Source organism: Pelophylax lessonae (assembly GCF_965119305.1).
Source record: "Pelophylax lessonae genome assembly, chromosome: 3".
NCBI classification, from domain to species: Eukaryota; Metazoa; Chordata; class Amphibia; order Anura; family Ranidae; genus Pelophylax; species Pelophylax lessonae.
In genome coordinates, this window is record NC_138770.1 from 574,277,670 (window position 1) to 574,300,319 (window position 22,650).

The following is a 22,650-nucleotide window of genomic DNA, read 5'->3' on the forward strand; positions in this document are numbered from 1 at the left end:
GCAAACTGTTGGCGCTATATAAATCATGTATAATAATAATAATAATTCCTGTGCGAATCAAATGCAATGTTTTCCACATTCCAGTGTGAACCCAGACTTATAATCTGCATGTTCATGGGAAGATATCAGTTCATGTGCAATAACCAATACGTCATATCGAGATGCGTACCTCCCAACTTTGTGAGATGGGAAGGAGGGACACCTATTAGCAAAAGTATAGGAAGAGAACACACCCCCTGCCACACCCCCTAAAGGAAAAGTGTACAAAAAAAAAAAAGATTAACCGCTTGCCGACCGCCCACAGTATATTTACTGCGGCAGTCAGCCCCTCCTGGGCAAAGCGACGTAGTACTACGTCGCTCGCCCAGGAGCCTGCAGAGGACGAGCGCGCGCCGCAGGAGGCACGCTCCCGCCCCCACTCGTTCACAGGGATCCCTGCGTGAGTGTCCGGCGGCTCCGATGTCCGCCGGCCACTCGCGATCTCCCGCTGGAGAGGGAGAAAGGCAGGCGGCTGATGTAAACAAAGCCGCCTGTCATTCTCCCTGATCTAACTGCAGAGATCATACGATCCTGCTATGTAGGATCGTATGTCTCTGTGGTTACATCACAAGCCACGCCCCTTTACAGTTAGAATCACGCCCCTAGAGACACACTTAACCCCTTGATCACTAATAAAGTTAACCCCTTCCTTGCCAGTGTCATTTTTACAGTAACAGTGCATATGTATAGCACTGATTACTGTAGTAATGTCACTGGTAACCCCAAAAGTGTCAAAAATGTCAGTCAGGGGTCCAATCTGTCCGCCGCAATGTCGCAGTCTCGCAAAAAAAATCGCTGATCATTACTAGTTAAAAAAAAAAACAATAAAAATGACATAAAGCTTTCCCTTAGTTAGTAAAGGCAATAACTTTTGCGCCAACCAATCAAAATACGCTTATTGCGATTTTTTTACCAAACATATGTTGCAGGAAACAAATTTGCATAAAATGTTAAAAAATTTTGATTTTTTAATTTTTTTTTGGGGAATTTCATATAAAAAAAGAATGTGAAAAATATATATATTTTTTTTTTTCAAAATTGACCCTCTTTTTTTGTTTATAGCGCAAAAAATAAAAAATCGCACAGGTGATCAAATACCACCAAAAGAAAGCTCTGTTTGTGGGAAAAAAAGGACGTCAATTTCATTTGGGTACAGCGTCGCACGACCGCGGAAATTGTCTGTTAATGTCACGCAGTGCCGAATCGCAAAATAGGCCCTGGTCTTTGAGAAGGAAAATCCTCCGGGGCTGAAGTGGTTAAACCCACAAGTGTTTTTTTTTTTACCACTACTATTCCTTTATAATGGATTTTTAAATTTACAAATGCAGCAATTTAGGAATTGGAGGAAAGGTTTAGCACTGGGAAACACTTTTTGAAAGATAAAAAGTGCTTTTTATGTACAACTATATAATATAGATCAGACCAAAATGAGGAGAAAAGAAGGACTTTGTTCTGAATCAGGGACAGTCTCTGGAAGTCAGGGACATTTGGGAACTATGGTGATGTCATACCACATACAGATATCACCATGAGAGTGTTCCTTTAAATACCATGACACAGTGCAATGTGTATCCTACCATTTATTGAAGGACTACAACGTGCTGGGACTTGTAGTCCTCCAACAACCTGGAAGCCATGCACGCTCCTCACCCACCCCCTGTCCCGCACCCCCAGCGCCCCCATTTATATGTAATAAATACCGGCCTCAGCAGGGCGTCCAGGGTGTGTCCCCTGATCAATCCAGATACAGGCTCCGCCCTCTGCCCGTTGCTATGAGACGAATGGACGCTGAACGGGCCAGCCAGCTGCACTGCGGCAAGCCAACCAAGCTCGATGCAGCCAAACTTAGTGACGTCTCCCCCCTCTCCTATACCATACTCCTGTCCTGGCCATTCCTGCCCCCTCATTGGGTGGCAGCTCCAACCTTCATCAATCTGATTGGTGCAGTAGCCTGCAGGTGTGGTAAAGCGGGGTAGGTTGTTCCAGGCACATCGGGCTCCTAGACTCCTTATTCTACGGATGGTGCAGGTGGCATCGCTGACACGAAGGTAATTGGAGGTACATGGCAGGGACACGCCCCCTCCCTTCCATTAGTATGATCTGGCGATGTATGGGGTGATGAGATATATTGTATAGATGATTCTGTATACCTGTCCATACAGGCAACACAGTGCATTGTCTTCATACATAGAGATCAATGTGCTGTGTGCTATGTACTCAGCTATTCTATTATACAGAATGCTGGTCACCCACAGCACCATCTGATTGGAAGATCACTGCATTGATGACATAGAATGGGTGGAATATTCTGTGGATTGTACTGTGTGTGTGTCTTGTTTTTAGGACTGGCTCACACTGCAAAAACACTCCAGATCTGTTCCGGATGCATTTCTGCATGCATGTATTCAATGCGTTTTTAACGCTTTCTGGTGTTTTTTTGATGCGTTTCCAGATGATTCTTTTTCTTTTTTCACTAAATTGGGGACTGGTGCCTTTCCTGTGCATTCCGGTGTGTTTTTTCTTCCCAGTGCAGGAAACGATGCCATTGGAAAACGTGTAACCTACTTTTCATGCATTTTAGATGCAGAAAAAAACCACACTGGACTGCATGTGATGTGAACTGGCCCTTGGTTCATGATCAGGTAATGGGATCCTGCACATGACTCAGCATGCACACACATTGATGTTCTGCTTCTGATGTGAGATTGTGAAAGGATCTGGAACACAAAGAGTTAGAATTGTGGATTGGATGTTGCACAGAAATATACTCTGCAAATTCCTTATATGATGGTGGCAGACTGGCAGATAATATAGAAAGGGAGTGTGCTTACATAATGTGTCTGATCATATGATAATCCTAAAGTCTATCTAAACTCAAGAACAAAAATAGATCATATTGCAGCCTACCACTCCTTAGATGTGGTGACTGGTAATCCTGCCACTAAAGTAGTTGTAAACCCTTCTGTATACCCAGTGAAGTGACTGACCTCAGCTGATACAGAGACGAAACAAATCATCCAGTTGTACCTGTGTATCTGCAGTCTTCTCTTCTCTACCAGCATTCAAAGTGCTGAATTTATAAAGCTTGTCTGAGCTTTGAGAAAACAGGGTGGAGAGCTGAAATTACACACTGCAGAGCTCAGTGGTTAGACCTCTAAGAGCTGATTGGAGGGAAGGGACACACCCTCCTTATCACAGCACACAGGAACAGAGCTAAGGCTGTCAATCACAAACTGTGTGCTGGATCTCCCTCCCCTCTCACCATTTTTTTTTTTTATCAGGAAAACTTGTCAGATGTGATTCATGCTTATAGCAGAGGAATGAGGCACTTGGCAGGGGAGGACTGGGCCAGGGGGGCAATTGCCCCCCGGCCGCACTGATGCCCTGTGAAATGGCTGTGCCGCTTCTGCCACAGACATGCCTAAAGGATTCCTGGTGAAGAGAAGTAAAAATTCCCCCACTGCTAACTTACGGAGTGCAGGATGAAGACAAGGACAGAGTGCAGGCCTTCCCCCAGCATGGATGGTGGAAACTGTGTCTGAGCAGAGGCCAGTTCCATGCCCCACTGGAGACTCTCCTGCCTTGGCCAGCCCCAAGTTCAGCCAGTGAGTAGAGAGTACCTGGAGTGGAGCTTCAGCCCGGAATGGGGGTCAGGAGGAGGCCAGGAAGAGGGAGAGTAGGAGGAGGGCCGAGTCGCTGCACCATGGGCCACTGGTTTGTACTTGCCCCCTGGGCCGAAAGTTGCCAGTCTGCCCCTGGCACTTAGTGCACTGCCTTGAGACAAGTACACACTATAGACGGAAATATGCTTTGTTCTAATTTCATATATGAGGTTTATAACCACTTTAACTCCCTTCCTGTCCCAGGGGTGACAGTCGTACTAAACATGATGGGGAGTTTTGTTTTTAATCGCAAGGGACAATGCTTAGATTGAATGAGAATTGTCTCTTGTGCTGCTCTCATAGTTTAAAGGATAAATTCACCCTAAAACTAAAACCCCTGCATCTATAGACCTCCTCAATCTAAGACTAGCCTATCCAGCCCTGTAAAGAAGAAATTAGTATAGACACCATTTTTTTTTTAAGCCGATCCAACACAATCTCCAGTGACGGAGAATCTGCAGATGACACGGCCGACAGCGGCTGTGAAAGTAATGGTAAGGGACGTCGCCTATAGAGTTACTATAGGCCTTCCATTGTCGGCCGTGTCCTCTGCACCCGCCTTCAGAGCGAAGCTGCGGCTGACAGCTCAGTGAGGGATTGGGTCGGATCGGCTTAAAAAAAGGTAAGTATACTGATTTCTTCTTTACAGGGCTAGATAGGTTAGGGTTAGATCGAGGAGGTCTATAGATGCAGGAGATGCAGGGATTTTAGTGTTTAGGGTGGACTTATCCTTTGAGGCCCCGTTCACATAGGGGCGATCCAACTTCGGGTGGCGACCTCCGAGGTCGCGGTGCGAGCAGCGCGCCGCGACCTCGGAGCGGCCGCCACGGACTTCATAACATTGAAGTCTATGGCGGTCGCCTCCGGGTCGCCCCAAAGAAGCTCCGGACCCTTTTTCTTAAGTCGGAGCGACTTGTGTCGCTCCTATTAGAACGGGTCCGCAGCTTCCCTATGGAAGGCGACCTGTGAGGCGACCAGGTCGCCTCACAGGTCGCCTTAGTGTGAACGGGGGCTAAATCTATAGTCTTCTGCCCCACCCATACCCCCACGGCAAGAATCCTCTGGAACTGCAGGGGTTAATACAGCCATTGGATCTGTCATTGGCACTTGATAAGTATGCTGACTATGCGTGCCTTTTCGACCCCCTCCTCCATTCATAGAAGCTGTACTCTGTTAGCCATCAATTATTGCAGAAAGTTTGAAGTTTAGGTGGTACCCTTTATTGGCTAACCTAAGTTATTTAAGATGCAACTTTGATCCCTTCTCTGGGCTTTTTACAGTTGTGCTCAAAAGTTTGCATAGCCTGGCAGAAATTGTGCAATTCTGGTATTTATTATTGAAAATTTGACCGTGCCAAAACCTGTCTTTTAGGCTGCATTCACATGTCAGCTTATAATCGCGGGCAATACGCTCCAAAGAAGCTCTTGTACTTTTTTGGAGCGTATTGCGTCCCGCGATTTTGTTTGCGCGATGTTGCCGCGATTCGGCGGGCGTAAATCGCGGCAACATCGCTCGGCGTTTGGGGGGCTATTGCAAATCAACGGGCAGCGCTAGGCGTCCCGCGATTTGCAATAAATCTCCGAATCGCAGGCGGAACCGCGGCGGTTCTGCCCGCGATTATAAGCTGACGTGAATGCAGCCTTATTTAAAGTAATTGTTGTTATTTATTTATTTTTTTAATACATTTTTTTTCCTTTAGTGCCGGTTCACACTAGGGCGACCTGTGAGGCGACCTGGTCGCCTCACAGGTCGCCTCCCATAGGGAAGCTGCGGACCCGTTCTAATAGGAGCGACACAAATCGCTCCGACCTAGAAAAAGGGTCCGGAGCTTCTTTGGGGCGACCCGGAGGCGACCGCCATAGACTTCATTGTTATGAAGTCCGTGGCGGCCGCTCCGAGGTCGCGGTGCGAAGTAGCGTCGCTGCAATGTGAACCGGCGCTTACAAACATGTTATACTAACCTGCTCTGTGTAATGGTTTTGCACAGATCAGCCCCGATCCTCCTCTTCTTGGGTTCCCTGCCGGGGGATATGTTTGATCTCTGCAAAGCTAAAGTATAATGTTGTTTGCCTCCGTCCCTATATATCTAGAAGGGGTTATTTGGTGCCTCAGACCAAGAGGTGGGACTTTAAGGGCAAGTGATTCTGTACACAGATTATACATAAAATCAAAGGGTAGTTTATTGATAAATTTTAAAGCATATAATCAATTATTTCAAAGGAAGAAACTTAAAATAATCATAATGTGCGTAGGTGTTGGGTTATAGACCCAAGGTGCGTAGGTAGGAAAGTAAGTTCGGAAAAATTTCTGTGAGAAGTGTAAATCTGGTGAATTATTTGGATGTTTATCTCTGTTTTTCCACGCTTGAGTGCTTGGAAATGTGTTCACAGAGGTAATCCGTTATAGTCCGACGCATTTCGGCTATGGTGTAGCCTTTTTTAGGGATTTTTTTATCACCAAGTCTGTAGAAGTAGTGATAAATATCTATTATTGTCTGTACACGTCATATTCGTTTAGAACATAATCTGATAATAGAGTAAAAGTACATACATTTTTTTGCCTATTCGTGTATGCTTACCTTTGTCTTATAAGACTCGCAACAGGAACCAATTGGATGCGACCTGGGGGGGGGGGGGGGGGGGTATATATGAATAATTGTGATTGCAGGGTTATAGGAAGTATTGAATGGTGATTTTGAAGTCAATTTTTGGAAACTCACACTGTGTGTTGCAGAATCACAGTTGTAATGGTGCTCCACACTATTGTGGGAGTTTCTTGAGGTTTTTTGTTTCTAGAAATGAAATTGCATGTTTTATGGTTAGTTAGGATAAAGCAAGTGTGTTAAGTTGAACCAAAAGGAGTATAAAGTTACTTACACGATGTGCTGCTGGGTTGCAGTATAATTGTTGCTCCACACTGTAGGGGAAGCTTTCTGATGTCTTTTTTGGTTGGGTAAATATATATACATATAATATGTGTAAATGAATGGAGAAAGATTATCTGTTATGTATGGATGTGGATATTCAATATGTTGAAAAAAAAAACTTACAGTGTGTTTTGCGGAAGTCGCAGTCACCGTCCTGCTTCACAATCAAGAGGTGAAGAAGGTAGTTTCTTAGGATCCTTTAGGTAATTAGAGTACTGAGGGTACATATGGTGTATGTAATTAGATGGATATATAATATTTTTATACATTTTTAAAAAAGATTATATGTATATACTTGCCGAGTGCCCCCATAGCAAACCACTTGCTGTGTGAGCACTTGTGCGTGCTTGCTCCCGAGCCAGCTCTCTTCATCGATAAGACACAGAGGGCACGGCTCTGCCCCGCTCCCCCCTTGCTGGCTGTGATTGACAGCAACGAGAGTCAATCAATAGGGAGAGCCTCGGGTCTCATGCACATTGCTGAATTAAGATCAGGCTTAGGTAAGTAGGGGGGGGGGGTAGGGGGGGGGAGCTACACACTGAAGGTTCTTTAAGGATAGTGATCATGTGAGGCCATTTATTATCACATAGTTTTTTGGCTCTTTTTTAAAATCGTAATGATAGCTGAACTTTCCCAAATGGCCCTGCTCAAGAGTTTCCATCCCCTGGAATGTTTGGCCTTGGTACAGACACACAAGGTGTCACACACAGGTTATAATGGCAATTCAAGAACAAAGTGTTCCTAAACCCACAACTGTAAAATCAGTGTGTATATGCAGTAAAGCATGCTTGTTATACTCACTGTGGAACCTAAGGGGTTAATCCTTTGCATTGTGTAAAAAGGCTGTTTGATCCGGTCTTCTTTGATCCTTCTCTTATTTCACTGTCTCGAAAAATTAACCTGATATTTACGGAGCCAGACAGGCTGCACATGCTAAGTTTCATGTGTGTTTGATGTGTATTGCTGGAGGGTACATGTGATCAGCACAGGGCCAATCAGCACTGTCCAGACATGTCCAGACAGAGGATCGGGGAGAATGAAAACTCCTTATACAAACTTTACTAGGAACTGAAACAAGGCTGCTAAATACTGCTGATGAGAAGTTTTTTTAGCCATTTACATTTACTAAAATAATTGCATTTCCATGTTCTGTGTACTGTGGGAGATCAGATATAGTGAGTGCAGGTTCTGGGTTTAATAACACTTTAATTTTCCACATTTGTGGCTTTTTAAATTGCAATCCGTGTCTGTGTATAGTTATTGAGTTTGTTAGCTCTCATGTGGATGTACTGTACTTAGCAGGCTAGATACTACGCCAGGCCTCGACAAACCCCGGGCGCCAGGTCGCATTTGCGACTAGAATTAGCGACCTGGCGCCTGGGGGGCCCTGCAGGAGCTGTCCTGTCCCTTTTGCGCCCCCACCTTCTTTCCCGAGTGCACGGACTTCCACGCCGTCCATAAATTGAGGCCCCGGCTTTTCGGCCTTCTTCTGTTAGATGAGAGGCTAGGGGAACTGGAGCCCTCTTGTGGTGGCCGGGAGTAATGCATGTTCTCAATGCCTTCCTTCTCATCTGCTCTTTGGAAGGAGATGGGACGTTTTTGCAGGCTTCATCTCTCTGTTCAGTTACCTTTGCTTAAAGGTAAGTGGACAGGGAGTGTGGTTATTATTATTAATTTATTTTTTCAATTAAAGAAAAAATAAATAATAATACATTTTTTCTTTTTTTTAATTATTAAAAAAAAAAAAATAAAACATTCTTTTTTTTTTTTTCAATTCTTATTAAAAAAAAAAAATAAAATATATATATATATATAATATATATATATATATATATATATATATATATATATATATATATATATATATATATATATATATATTATATATCATTTTTTTTTTAATAAGAATTGAAAAAAAAAAGAATGTTTATATTATATATACAGCCAAAGGCCCCTTTCACACAGGCTGTCTGATCGGGTCCGCCTGTCAGTTTTTCAGACAGACCTGATCGGACCCCTCATTCTCCTCTATGGAGCGGTAATCGGAGGATCGGATCAGATAGCATCGGATGGAAAAAGACAGACAGTCGGTTTCCATCCAATTGCGCTATAGAGGAGAGTGGGGTTCTAGTCGCATTTATGTGTAAATTTAGTATCCGTTTTATTAAATAAAGCTTGGTTGTTAGTTTAAAAAAAAAAAACTGGCTCCTAACTTTTTTAGCTGGCTCCTAGATTTCAGGCAAATTTGTCAAGCCCTGTACTACGCCATAGGAAGCAGAAAAGAACTGTCAAAAAACCTGCGTAACAAGGTAATAGAACTTTATAAGGATGGGAAAAGGATATAAAAAGCTATCCAAAGCCTTGAATATGCTAGTCAGTACTGTTCAATCAATTATTAATAAGTGAGAAATTTGGGGATCTCCTGATATGAATTCAAAGTCAGGTAGACCAAGAAAGATTGCAGCCACAATTGCCAAAGGAATTGATCAAAATGCAAAGAAAAAACCCCAATGGTAACCTCCGGAGAAATACAGGCTGCTTTTGAAAAAGACGGCGTGGTTGTTTTTAAGGAGCACAATTCGACAATACTTGAACAAAAATTAGTGTAGTTGCCAGTTGCATGGTGGAGTTGCCAGAAAGAAGCCTTTACTGTGCTAATGCAAAAAAAAAAAACCTGGTTACAATATGCCCAACAACACCTTGACATGCCATAACAAGCTTTTATGTGGCACAGAATCGCATAACAAGGGAAATCATGTTATTATCAATGGTACCTGTTCACATCAGTGTGACTCAGTACGGTGTAATTTTGGTAATGGTTCCTGTGCTACTTTGGGGTGACTTGCAGTGCAATTTGGCCCCATAGAATATACAAAAACACAACCAAGTCAAAATGAAAGTCCCACTACATAATCACACTGAAAATCATGTCAGTAACGCATCCCATTTGTGTGAACCAAGCCTAATTGATTCATCAAAATAATTTTTTTTGCATAGTAGAGGAGGTAGACTATCAATAACTTAGTGTGGTGAGAGCGCTGTTCATTGTCTGAGATACCCAACAGTGCTAGTGATGAAGTGATCAGGAGATTCAGCTGTAACCTGATGTTTAACACCTCAAAGACCCCAGCCCAGAATCTTACAACATTAGAACATTCCCAGAACATGTGTAGATAGGAACCAGGATATAGTTCACACTGGGAGCAGATAGGATCTCTAAGCATTTTATTTTTTTTTGTGTGCATGGATCCTTACACTTGTATATGTACCTTTTATGCACTTATATGTGAGTTCATTACTGAACATTAAAGCAGAGTTCCACCTGTTTTGGTGTTTATTAAAGTCAGCAGCTACAAAAAGTGTAGCTGCTGACTTTCAACAAAAACACACTAACTGTCCCACTGTCAATTGATGCAGCCGGTGGGAGCCTCAGTTCTTTCCCTCTTCTCCCCCTGGCGCTGGCATCTCTAGTGTGGGCACTCAGCTGGGACAGCTTGTGGCTTCACAGCCGAGTGCGCACTGCGCATGCACGAGTCGACAGGATGGGAGTGGACGGGCAATCTTCTGTCACCTGTGACGTTTTCCAGAAGATTACAGGGAGGGAGGGGGAGAGGAGAACTCCTGCTCGAGCCGCCTAGGTGGCCCGAGCTAAAGTGGGAGTGGTTACCTGTCAAATCTAGGTACCCGCTCTCCCCCCATCCCCCAAAAAAATATATACATGGCAAATGTGGCATGTCAGGAGGACTTAAAGCGGAAGTTCCACTTTTGGGTGGAACTCCGCTTTAAACTTTTTTGTCAACAAGATCCTGGGTATTACCACCAGTAAATTCTTACATCTATGTGCAGCTGGCCAAAATTTGAAATTATCCCCATAAGGGAAGCCACATGACCCTGTGGCGTAACACGTAGGGGAGGGGCTTTGATGAAATTGTGATGCTCTTCGAGACACATCGAGTGGTAACTATACCAGTGAGAAGATCTGTTACACATTGTGGCATCTCTTATACGTGAGAAATAGAGTGGTGTGCTGGAAGCACAATCAAAGAGTTAGTGTACATTTGAAAGAGTTTTATAGAATAAACATTTTAATAAGGATTAAGCACTATGTCCAGTGATTCTTCTTTTCATGTCTGGATGGATGGGAGCATCAATTTTTGAGGCAGGAAAACCAAAACTCTGCAAATGAGAACATCCGTTCATCTAGTCCTTACTCACAGGACAAAAAGCTGTTTCTGACCATATGTAAAAGTGTGGTCAGTCTAAAGTGAGAGTACACCTGGTGGAGGGTGCAAATTATCACAAATTGGAATGTGAGCACAGCAGAGTCGGATACAATAAGAAACCACGCACAGATTTATTTATACAAATCGGTTGATTTATGTTGTGTGGACACTTTAGCACATATACAGAATTCAGCTATACTGTATACAGTATGCATGGACTGGCTATGTTCGTTCATGAAAGCGGAACTCCACCCAAAAGGGGAATTTTTGCTTTAAGGACACGTCCCCCACTCCTCTTGCACAATTGGCAGTTTTGAGGAGCGGGGACTGGTACCCGATTTTGACAGGTACCTGCTTACCACTTCCGTTCTAAACGCCGCGGCTATCGGCAATGGAAGTTCTCCTTTCTCCCCCCCTTGCAGTCTTCTGGGACACTGACCGTTCAGTGACGGACACAGCTCCTGATCTTCATAACCAGAGCTTTATACTGCCCCCTTCAGGAGTGGGACACTAGGCAGAAAAAGGATCTGGCTACGCCTATTAGGGCTGCACATATTCACTGGTCTCACGATTCAATTTGATTATGATTATCATGTGAACGATTCGATTCCGCGATGCATCACGATTACTGCCCATGCCCAGCCCACTGCCACTGCCAAATGTTTTTCAATACTTTATAAAAAAAGAAAACAAGCAGTCAAAATTTAAAGAATCATTTTTATTTTCATCTGCTCTTAGGGACACTTCCCTGGATCCTGGCCGTGGCCTGCATACATACTGTATAGGAAAGTCTGAAAATAGCATAGCAGAGACAGACAACAACACTATTTATAAGTAACAGTAAAATAGTATGGCATCAAACTGTAGTAGTGCAGTTTACTTCTTCATAAAAGAAAAGAAAATATTAATATAATGTCTAAACCTTTCAAAGTACAACTAAAGACACAACTTTTATTTTTTATTTTAGATAGATGGAGGAGATGTATTAGAACCTCTGTCAGTGTTTATTGCTGTCTATGTCCGCGCTGGAGGGATTCACCCTCTCTGTTTGTCCTGTGTTTGGGAGGGACCCATGGGATACAGGATCCATGGGAGTAGGGTAATTTTAATGGAATGAATGCTACCAATCTAGGAAAGGTTGTGTGGCCCCCATGAGGATAAGTCCTCTCCCAGTTTTCTTTAGATCGGAGGGGTAGTTGGCCTGGTATAGGATGGCTAATGAAGGGGTAAGGTTGACCCCTAGGTAGGGGATGGAGTCCCGATTCCATAGGTAGGGAAAGTGAGGTCGAAGAGAGTCGATCAGCATTTCATTAACCGAGACATTGAGGGCTCTGGATTTTGAGATATTCACCTTAAGTCCCGAGATTTGGCCAAAATCGTGGAGAAGCTTAAGGATGTTGGGGAGGGAAATAGTAGGGGATGTGATGAACAAGAAGAGGTCGTCAGCAAAAAGAGCGCATTTGTGTTCTGAGGAACCACTTTGCACACCCCGTATGTCCGGTTGGTTCCTAATCGCTATAGAAAGTGTTCCTATGGCTATTGCAAAGATGAGGGGGGATAGGGGACAACCCTGACGGTTTCCTCTGGCAATAGTGAGGGAATCAGAATAATGACCCATAAGACAAATTTGAGGACTACAGTTTGAAGTTCCACCTTGGTAGAATTTCAAAAAGATAAGGCCAGGTGACCGATTAGAATGCCTTTTGTAAATCTATAAAGAGTAGAAATCCCTCTTGGGGGGGACTTCCATCCCATCTAGATTGGAGAAGTGAGATAATATTAATAGCTCTTCGGATTTAATCCGGGCTCGGCTCCCTGGAATAAAGCCAGATTGGTTTTTATGCAAGTAAGTTCCAATGAATTGCGATTCGGTCAGTATTTTGAGGTCATTATTGATAAGTGATATAGGTCTGTAATTGCCAACATCAATTGAGTCTTTCCCTGGTTTGGGAATAACCTAAATATACACCAGATCTAAGTTTTTGTTTATCGGACGTCCCTCCCATTATCATTGAAAGTAAAAAGAACCCCCCCCCCCAATTTTTGGGTTTATTATTGGGATTTACTCTGACTTTCAGTTTTGGAGAGAAAGTGAAGGTAAATTTCCACAATGGGGCAAACATGGCAAAAATAAACCTTACAGTTGTAATAATTAAATAACCTTCCCTTGCGCTATCTAAAATGAAAAATACGTTTTGCCTATAGTTCTACTTTAAAGCCAAGATAGAGGCCAGCCAGCCAAGCTAATATTCTTTTCAAAATGGTCATCATAAATTCCCACAAAAGAAGCTATAAATCACTTATGTGAATATGCGTTGTAATAAATTCCATGTGTGCCATAACCTGTCCTCTACAAAACAGAGCACTTCCTGACTAGTAGCAAACATCAAGGATGAACCTGGAACATAGTGCTGCAGAACTTCCAGGTTCACTGTGATGATTGTACGCCACTGCCAGTCAACTCAAGTGAGTTGATGCCTGCTAGAGGGGAGTTATTTATATTTATATATATATATATATATATATATATATATATATATATATATATATATATATATATATATATATATATATATATATATATATATATATATATATATATATACAGTATATACTCTCGAGTTGCCACTTAGTCACTTTACAGAAAATGTTACCTGCAGTCTACCACGATTAAACCTAACTGAAGCCAAGCCACCATTAGAGGAACAAAAAACCTTGACAGAGTAAATCGTCAACTGAAGCTTAAACCTTGAGTAAATCTTAATGGGATCACAAATATATACACACAACACACATGATTGTCTGTCTGAATCAGAATCATGAAGTTAGGTCAGGTTTGTGTGTATTTGTGATCCAGTATAGATTTACTCTATGGTTTAAGCTTCCATGTATGATTTATTCTTTCAAGGATGTTCCTTCCTGTACCGTGGCTGGCTTGCCTTCAGTTGTCTAGATAGATTTTTACCTTTTTTAGTATTTGTTTGGTTGAGGAAACCCCCTACAGACACTTAATCTGGATACACACTACCACTATACAATTTTCTTAAGATTTTTTTCCTTTGGATTTACCAAAACCATAAATTTATTGTATACAATGAGGCAGGCCCTTGCACTACATAGATGAAGGTAAATCTAAAGGAAATCGAACAACAAAAGTTGTATAGTGTGTATCCAGCTTTAGTGTGAACATTCAAAATGGACCATCTTTGAAAACAAGCCATTCTCCATCTCCAGTGCCAGAAAAGCTGTAAAAAAAAATATAAAATGTCCCAGGTTCACTGTGATGATGATTGTGTTTGCCCCTGCCAGTCAACTAAACACAGTGTGTGTTGATGAGTTGATGCTAGAGCTGCATTATAATCTTTTGTCACTACACTCAGTCAGTCGCGTTACAGAAAACGTTACCTGCACTCTACCACGTCGATTACACCTGTAACTGAAGCCAAGCCACCATTCGAGGAAGGAAAATCCTTGACAGAATAAATCGTCAACTGAAGCCTAACCTTGAGGAAATCCTTATGGGGTCACGTTCACAAACTCACAAATATAGTAATATTACACACAAGTAACATCCAATACCAAAAAATTGGTGTATTATTTGTGATCCAATAATAAAGATAAGATTTACTCGAGGTTTTAAGCTTCAATTTACAATTTTTTTCTCTCAATGATTTTTCCTTCCTCTAATGGTGGCACTGTGGCTTGGTGTCAGTTGTCTAGAAGGAAATACACTTAGTATTTGAGGGTAGACACTTTTAGTGTGAAACAACGGAATATGGACAATCTTCAAAAACAAACCATCTCAGTGCTATAAAGCTATAAAAACAACAACACTGGTGTGACTGGCAGACCTGGCAGTGGGCAGACTAGACGGCACTTACTGGATGTGACAAGAATCATTAAAAAAAAAAAAAGAAAACATGAATTACTGCAGTGCTTAGCATTTGGGAACATGTAGGTTTTTCTGTAAGAACACTAGTTGATCCACATGCTCTGGTTTGAGGGTGCTTCTTTTTGCCGTTATCACATCTCCTGCAGTAGAGAAAACCCGCTCTGCAGATACACTTGTACCTGGGATACACAAGTATTGCTTTGACAGCTGAGAGAGGAGGTGGAATATGACCTCATGCTCACACCACCATTTCAAAGGGTCCTCAGTGAGAGGCAGAGGTGGGGCTTTACAATATTTTTCCATTTCCTCTTCTGCCTTGGCAAAGGGGGTCTTGGGTTCTATTGCACCTTCAGCGTCCGTGAAAGACTGTCCCAGCAAAGTCATGAGCAGCGATGTGGCCTTTCTTTTGGGAGGAGAATGGCTGTCCTCAATGGGTGTTTTTTCTTCCAGAGTTACTTTTCCCCTAGGCACTTCATCCACATTTGTCCTTCTATTAGATATAATCTGTGTTTGAACAAAAGATAATAGAAATGGTATAAGAAGAGCACACACTGAACTGCCTGAGAGTGTGATTCATTCTGATGGGGTGTGAAAACTGCACAGTAATCTATGCAGTTCCCGCACCACATCAGTGAAGCGGGGCTTACACAACACAATGTAGCTGAGCTGCTAGCTGTCAGGGAGGAAACATGATGAAATTCAAATTACCTCCAAAGATGCAGCCTCCTCAGTCACTCCTCTGTAGATCTCCAATCTCTCCTCCTCTGTGAGAATAAAAGCGAGGATCCAGTGCAGAGGCTGTATGAAGGATCTTCTTCTCTGCCTCGGTGCTGTACCTCTTTAGGAGATCTATTTTGATGGCATTTTTGATCTCATGGGTCATGGGTGTGTCTTGTCTGTCATGCTCTGGAGCAGTTGTGCATTTAGAGGGACAATGAGGCATCAGTTATTAGCTTATGATTCTTCAGGCCCAGACATTTCTGTTTCTCTTTTAAACAGTGGCTTGCTCTAGTGCTGCGGTGAAAGAATGTGGATATTCGTCTCACTCTGCCGAGAAGCCTGGAGAGCGTGTCCCTTTCAGTGCCCGCTGACATGCAAGATTGAGTGTATGGGCGAAACATTTTAAATGAGAGAATTAACCAACTTGAGCTGCAACTATCATGTTTAGCCAGGTTGTTGGTCACAAGCACTACAGATTTATCAGGCACCTGCCTTTCTTCCACGACATGAAACCGTATCTCTGTCAGATGAGCACCCGTGTGAGACTCCTAAATGGCTCTTGTTTGCAACACCTGTGATAAGACCTGCCAGTCCTTACTAAGGTAATGTGCTGTTATTGTAACATAGGACTCCGTCTTGACTGAAGTCCATGAATCACGCGTTATTGCGATCCGACTGGCTTGGCTCTTTGACGCAATTACCTGAGCTTTGGTTTTGTGGTAGAGTGCAGGTATATCGTTTTCTGTAAAGTGATTGTGTGACAGGATCTTATAACGTGGTTCTAGCATCTTCAACAGGTAGCGAAACCCGGAGTTGTCTACAACAGAGTAAGGCCGTAGGTCCTTGGCGATGAAAGCTGCCACAGCTTTGGTTAGTTTCTTCCCTTTTTCAGAGTTGGGCGAAAAAGTTGACAGTATGACATCAATTCTTGGCTGACCTGGGTCTATTTCCTTGGCAGTGGCACTGGTGGTGGTGGTGTTAGCATCTCAGAGTGAAAACGGCTAACATGGTTTCTCAAGTTCGTAGTCTTCCCTAGGTATTTAATTTTTGTGTGACAGGCTTTACACACAGCGTGTGCCTTGTCCAACTCGCGCTTCCTTGTTTGTTCGTAAAATCCGAAATGTGCCCAGATGTTTGCTTTTAAAACTCTAGGTGCATTTTTTTATCTCTTGGTCTTTTTCTCCTTCTGCCATTACCATACCACGTATGTGACGGAGACGGGTGACGTAAGTTGTCAAACTCTGTCAGTATTAAAAAAAAAAAAAAAACACACTTGTAAACTAAGCCACAACCGAAACAAACTAGCAACAAGTTTCCTATAAAGTTAAAAAAAATATTACTGTCTGTCCCTTTTATGAATTCATTGCATTCATTCTGTAGGTGTTCGTGTAACAATACGATACCTTAACTGAATCTGCTGTCTCTCTGCAGACATGAAATGCATTCCTTCATTAATGCACAAAATATAACAAAAAAAACAGAGTCCCCATCAGAGTTACTGCCAGGCAGTCAGCCACCCTTGAAGGGTGACCCTTCCCTTCCCACCCAGAGATACAGAGAGCCCTAATTGTCATTCCCTTCTCAGACCCCATAACACAGCCATCTCTCCAGTCTTCAACCCGTAAAAACACAGAGTCAGAGTCTACACAGACAGAGAGTGAGACGGTGACTTGACCTTATCCCCCTTTCCCACCAGCGCAGACTGAGCCAGAGACCACCCCTTTCCACAGCAAACTGAGCCAGAGACCCCCCCTTTCCACAGCAAACTGAGCCAGAGACCCCCCCTTTCCACAGCAAACTGAGCCAGAGACCCCCCTTTCCACAGCAAACTGAGCCAGAGACCCCCCCTTTCCACAGCAAACTGAGCCAGAGACCCCCCCTTTCCACAGCAAACTGAGCCAGAGACCCCCCCTTTCCACAGCAAACTGAGCCAGAGACCCCCCCTTTCCACAGCAAACTGAGCCAGAGACCCCCCCTTTCCACAGCAAACTGAGCCAGAGACCCCCCCTTTCCACCGCTGACTGAGACAGAGACCCCCCCCCTTTCCACAGCAAACTGAGCCAGAGACCCCACCTTTCCACAGAAAATTGAGCCAGAGACACCCCCTTTCCACCGCTGACTGAGACAGAGACCCCCCCCTTTCCACAGCTGACACAAAGACCCCCCCTTCCCACAGCTGGCACTAACAGAGACCCCCCCCTCTCTTCCACCGCAGAACAGAGATAGTGTCCCGGGTCCCCCATCACAGACATACCCCCCAGAGATACAGAGACCCCCATAATAGACCCATGCCACCAGACAGAGTCCCATCCATCAGACATATAGTACTCACCCCCCAAGAGACATCACCCCTCTTTGAGAGAGGCCACTAAATGTGCTCAACTACCACTCTCATCATAATTTGTTATACTATTAGTTAGCTCTGACTTGTTGGTGGAGGTACGTACCTGCTGTGTGTGTTGTGCACTGCATAGTAGTACCGAGCTGAGGAGGACACTGCTCTCTGGGCTCCAGTGGCTGGTGGCTGGGATGATGACAGTGAGGCGGCGCTGGCTGGCTGCAATGGGGATGCTTGGGGCTCCAGGTCCTGGCTGGCTGCAAGACAACGGGGACACTCGGGGCTCCAGTGGCTTGGCTGGCTGCAAGGCGGCAGGCGGGACGCCGATACCACGCGAGGGATGTTCTTTACCGCTGCGCCTTGGGTCAAAGTGCGAAGAGGAAGGGGCAGAGGCTTTTTATTCAGCTCCCGCACTAATCCACCAATCAGCTTCCGCGCCGATCACCACTGCTGTGTTTTTTCTCCCAGGAGAGGGAGGGCGTGGCGCGGCTGGGTGACGTCATTTCCTTATAGATGCGGCCGTTCCCCCGAATTGATGCAGAATCGCGAAGGGTTGCATCGCGATGCATCAATTCGCCGATTAAATTCAGCAGGCCTAACGCCTATGGACAGTCCCAGGGGGTATTCTCCCTCTCTCTGCTATAGGTTTTTTTTTCTGCCTAGTCAGGAGTAAGGACCTAGTTCCTTGCTGGGGCCTCTGGTCCTGGCAGATTTTTTCCTTTTATAGGTAGAAATGTTTTTTCTCGTGTGTGTGTGTGTGTGTGTGTGTGTGTGTGTGTGTGTGTGTTTTTTTTTTTTACCTGTGAGATCTGCAATCAACTGTCGGACTGGGCGATTGGGCTGTATAATCTAGATCCAGTGATCACTCCAGTCTGGCCAGTGAGGTGCCCGCCTGGTTCCTGGTATGGTGAGTCGCTGTCCCCCCTCTCCCTCTGGAGGGTTTTGGGGTGGACGTGGGCCCCTCCTTTGGACGGTCGGACCCCTGGGTTCCCCTCCTTTCCGTCAGGCACCACCCTTTTATCTGTCCCCCATCCTACCCCCCCTCCACTTATGCTGGGGCTGTGTGGGTGGTCTGGGCTACCTCCTGGGGTGGGGACAGGGGGGTGCGCCGCCGGAGACCAGACAACCGGCTGTACGGGGGGGGGGGTTGTACCTGGTGGGGGCTCCTGCCTGGGCCTGTCCTTGAGGCCTGGAAATCCCTACTGGGTCCCTGGGAGCCTCGTATAGCCACGCAAGCCTGCCATTTTTCTGTAGCTTGTGTGTTTCTATGCACGGCGGCCATGTTTGTGTAGTCCGGCAACCATTTTGCGGTGGTTTACAATTGAAAATAGCGGTGGCCATGACAGTGGAGCCCTGTGGGTAGCGATTTCGGCGGTGGGAGCCTTTCCTCTTCCCCTGGTGCTGACTCCTGAATCTTTTCATTTCCTGATCGCCTCACGTGGAGTGCAGATTATTCTGGTGGCTGCAGATGCCTGTTTCTGCTGGGTGGGGAGTCTGGTGGGGTTCTCTCCCTCTCTGCTGAGGATCGCTTGGTGCTTTGTGCCTGTTCCCTTTTGGCACTCACAAGTCATCCAGTTCGGCAAATGTGTTTCCTTTCTCTGCCTATTTTGACAGAATTGTCGCTAAAGAGTGGGAACGACCAAAGTTTCCCCTTGGGGTCCCTAAGCAATTTTCTAGGCGTTACCCCTTATTAAGCAGTGGACTGTTCCACCGGTGGTGGGCCCTCCGGTTTCTAGATTGAACAAGACAACCATGATTCTGGTTGAAGAGTCCCTGGCCTTTAAGGATCCGGCTGGCAGGAAGGTGGAGGCTGTGGCCCGTAATATCTACTCTGGCTGGTCTGGCACGGAGGCCGGTAATCGCCATTGCCCTGGTGTCGCAAACTCTGACCGAGTGGGCTAAGCTTTCACGCCATAACCTGGAGGGAGAACAGCTCCCTTGTCGTAGACGTGGGCCCTCTTACTCGGCTCATAAGAAGTTTTTTTTCTTCCCTCAGGGTCATGGCCTCCTCTGCAGGATCTAAATGAACCTGGTCTGGCAAGCCCAGAGCGGGCTTCTCCAGACCCGCGGACAAGGCTCCTTCAGAATAAAGGTGTACCCTCACCTATATCAGGGATGGGGAGACGTTTTCGTTGGTTCTTGGTTGGACTTTTTGGTGGTATTTAATCACCGCTGGGTTTTTTCTTTCTTACAAAAGAAAAAAGACAGAAAATTCTGAAAAAATAAAAAAGTTTTTCTTATTTTCTGTCAGTAAATTTTGAAAATAAATTTTCTCCTTCACTGATGTGCAGTGATGAGGCGGCACTGATGGGCACTGATAGGCGGCACTGGTGAGGTGGCACTTATGGGTACTGATAAGGTGGCACTTATGGGCACTGATGAGGAGGTACTAATATGCTGCACTGATGGACTGCACTGATGGGCACTAAAAGGCTGCACTGATGGGCACTGACAGGCAGCACTGATGGTGGGCATCTATTGTAGGCACTGTTTTTTTACTTTTCTGTATTCAGGGCACTGATGATCAGTGCCTTGATTACACAAAAAAAAAGGTGATGGAGAGCTAAAGTCACACTGTGCTGAGCTCAGTGAGAAGAGCTCTGAGACCTGATTGGAGGGAAGGGATACAGAGCTGAGGCTGTCAATCATCTGGAGATCCCTCCCCTGTCACCTTGTTTTCTCTTGGTGCCAGGAAAACTTGTCAGAAGTAATTCATGCTAAGAGCAGAGGAGCGAAGCAACAGACAGAAATGACACTTACTGCTCTGTATTGAGACAAGTACACGCTGTAGAAGGATATGCTTTGTTTGTTCATATTTCATGTCTGAGGTTTACAGTCACTTTAATGTATTAAATACTATGAATAATGTATTAACCTGCATATAGTTATATAATATTTTTTAGAGATAGACCGATTATCGGCAAAGCCGATATATCGAGGGCCGATCTGCACTCTCCCCGATATATCGGAATCGGCCACCAAGGTGACTGATATTGCCGATATTTCGGAAAGTGTTCGTACCAGAGTGATGCTTGCAGCTAGAGGCATCAACTCGGTACCGGCGTCCATAGCTGACGGTCGGCTGTCTTGTAATGACAACCGATGCGGCTGAGAAGCAGCTTAGCTGTCATTACAAGGAGCGGGAGGGGACGCCCCCTGACGCCACCTTCCGCGGCTCGCCCAGGTCTCCCATCCCACCGGGAGACCTGGGCAACCAGCCTGCACGGCCGCCGAAAACCCGATCGTGCCGCATTCGGCTCTGATCGGGTCTCCATGCAAAAGCCCAGAAGTGATGTCATGACATCACTTCCAGGGAATGGCGCCTGATTTAAAAAAATGACAGCATTCAAAACAGCCGAACTTGGTATTTTGAATGCTTTTAAGTGCAGAGGAGGGGTTTGGGGTCTTTAAGACCCCCAGATCCCTCCACAAGAGTACCTGTCAAGTAAAAAAAATGTAAATGTGCGAAAATATAGGCGCATATCGGCAGATACCAATATGCATTGGCCAAAATATCGGTATCTGCAACGAAAAACCGATATCGGTCGATCACTAATATTTTTATACTGGTCCTTATTAACTGATCGTAAAAGTCCATGTACTCCAGCTCCAACAGCATGCAGTATTGTTCATATTTATTCATTTAAAATCTCAGTTTAATTATTGGAGTTGTAGGGTCAGTATTGTATTATTTATTAAGCCTTTTTCTATGTCTAGACATATTAAAATATGCCAAAGCAACATTTTTACACAGGGATACATTGCTAGAAAGTCTGGTATCTTTCCACTGAACTTAATACTGTCTTAAACCCAGACATGCTACATTTTCATCTGTCAATAAATTGTGTTGAGTACTTTTAGACACATCTGGAGCTATCAAAATGCCAAATGATTAATAATTCATCAGGAGAAAAAGGACAAAATAGTCACACCACGGTCAGAAAATAATAAGTGTCAAGAGAGTCATCGAACGATGTAAATATCAGACAAAGATTAAAAATCTGTTTAGCAATGAAAGGCACAAATGGTGACATTTTCGCAGGGAAAGGGGAATAAAGTATGGCAGCTTATTTATAAAAAAAAAAAAAATTCTGCAGCACCTAAAGCTGGTACTTCAGGCACAATTTTTTTATTTATATGATCCTCCATAACAACAAAAAATACAAATTAATTTGGTGTGCACCAAATTCCATTTCAAACCCAGATATTACCTTGTAAAATGTGCTGTACACAGAGAGCAGATCTATGGGAGGGACCCAGCTGCTCTATCCACTACAGGCTGCCTGCAGAGAACTGCAGGGGGAGGCGGAGACAAGACCAGTCATACTGTGCAAGTTGAGAGGTGGCAGTGACTGGTCTTAATCACGGGAAGCTCCTGCACAGAGGCAAAGGAATACACTGGATTAGAGCAGAGATCTGAAAGAAATACACAAAACTGTCAGTGAAGTCCTTCTAATACAGTTTCCTGCAATGAGAGGCAACAATGCTGCACTGCTCCTGAATTCGGATCATGCCATTACTATGTAGGATGTGCCTGCTTGCGCTACAGTGGGATGAAACATTGTTGAAGTATAGTCATCAGCATTGTCACTGTTGATTGACAAGCCTGTAGCATGTCAGGCAGCACCTGGCCACACCCACTCCTGTCCACTGCTTTCTGGATTGACAGCACTGCCTATGTTGCTGAAACCCCTCCCACTGTGAGCTGCAGTGCCTGGATAGGGGAACCAGGGATGTAAAAGAGGATTTGGCTCAGTCAAGGAAGGTAAAAGAAGTATGTTTACTTTATGAGGCTTGTGCATCACATAGTAACTCAAGTTATCATACAGGAGCCTTTAACCACTTTAGGA

At 44.5% G+C, this 22,650-nt stretch overlaps 2 protein-coding genes across 6 annotated transcripts in view; one reads left to right on the top strand and one right to left on the bottom strand.

Moving 5' to 3' along the window:
- LOC309551274 (uncharacterized protein) overlaps positions 1–1,891 on the bottom strand; it is a 107,947-nt gene extending 106,056 nt beyond the window's left edge. The window contains exon 1 of the mRNA XM_082251800.1: positions 1,740–1,891. The gene's annotated coding sequence lies outside the window, so the exon portion shown is untranslated. The remainder of the gene's footprint in view (positions 1–1,739) is intronic.
- Positions 1,892–2,000: 109 nt separating this feature from the next.
- Positions 2,001–22,650, top strand: part of SANBR (SANT and BTB domain regulator of CSR) — a 90,465-nt gene continuing 69,815 nt past the window's right edge. For 4 of the 5 annotated variants that reach the window (XM_082248943.1, XM_082248945.1, XM_082248946.1 and 1 more), the window contains exon 1: positions 2,001–2,087. The gene's annotated coding sequence lies outside the window, so the exon portion shown is untranslated. Of the gene's footprint in view, positions 2,098–22,650 lie in introns of all 5 variants that reach the window. The other variant, XM_082248944.1, reaches the window with a different exon arrangement.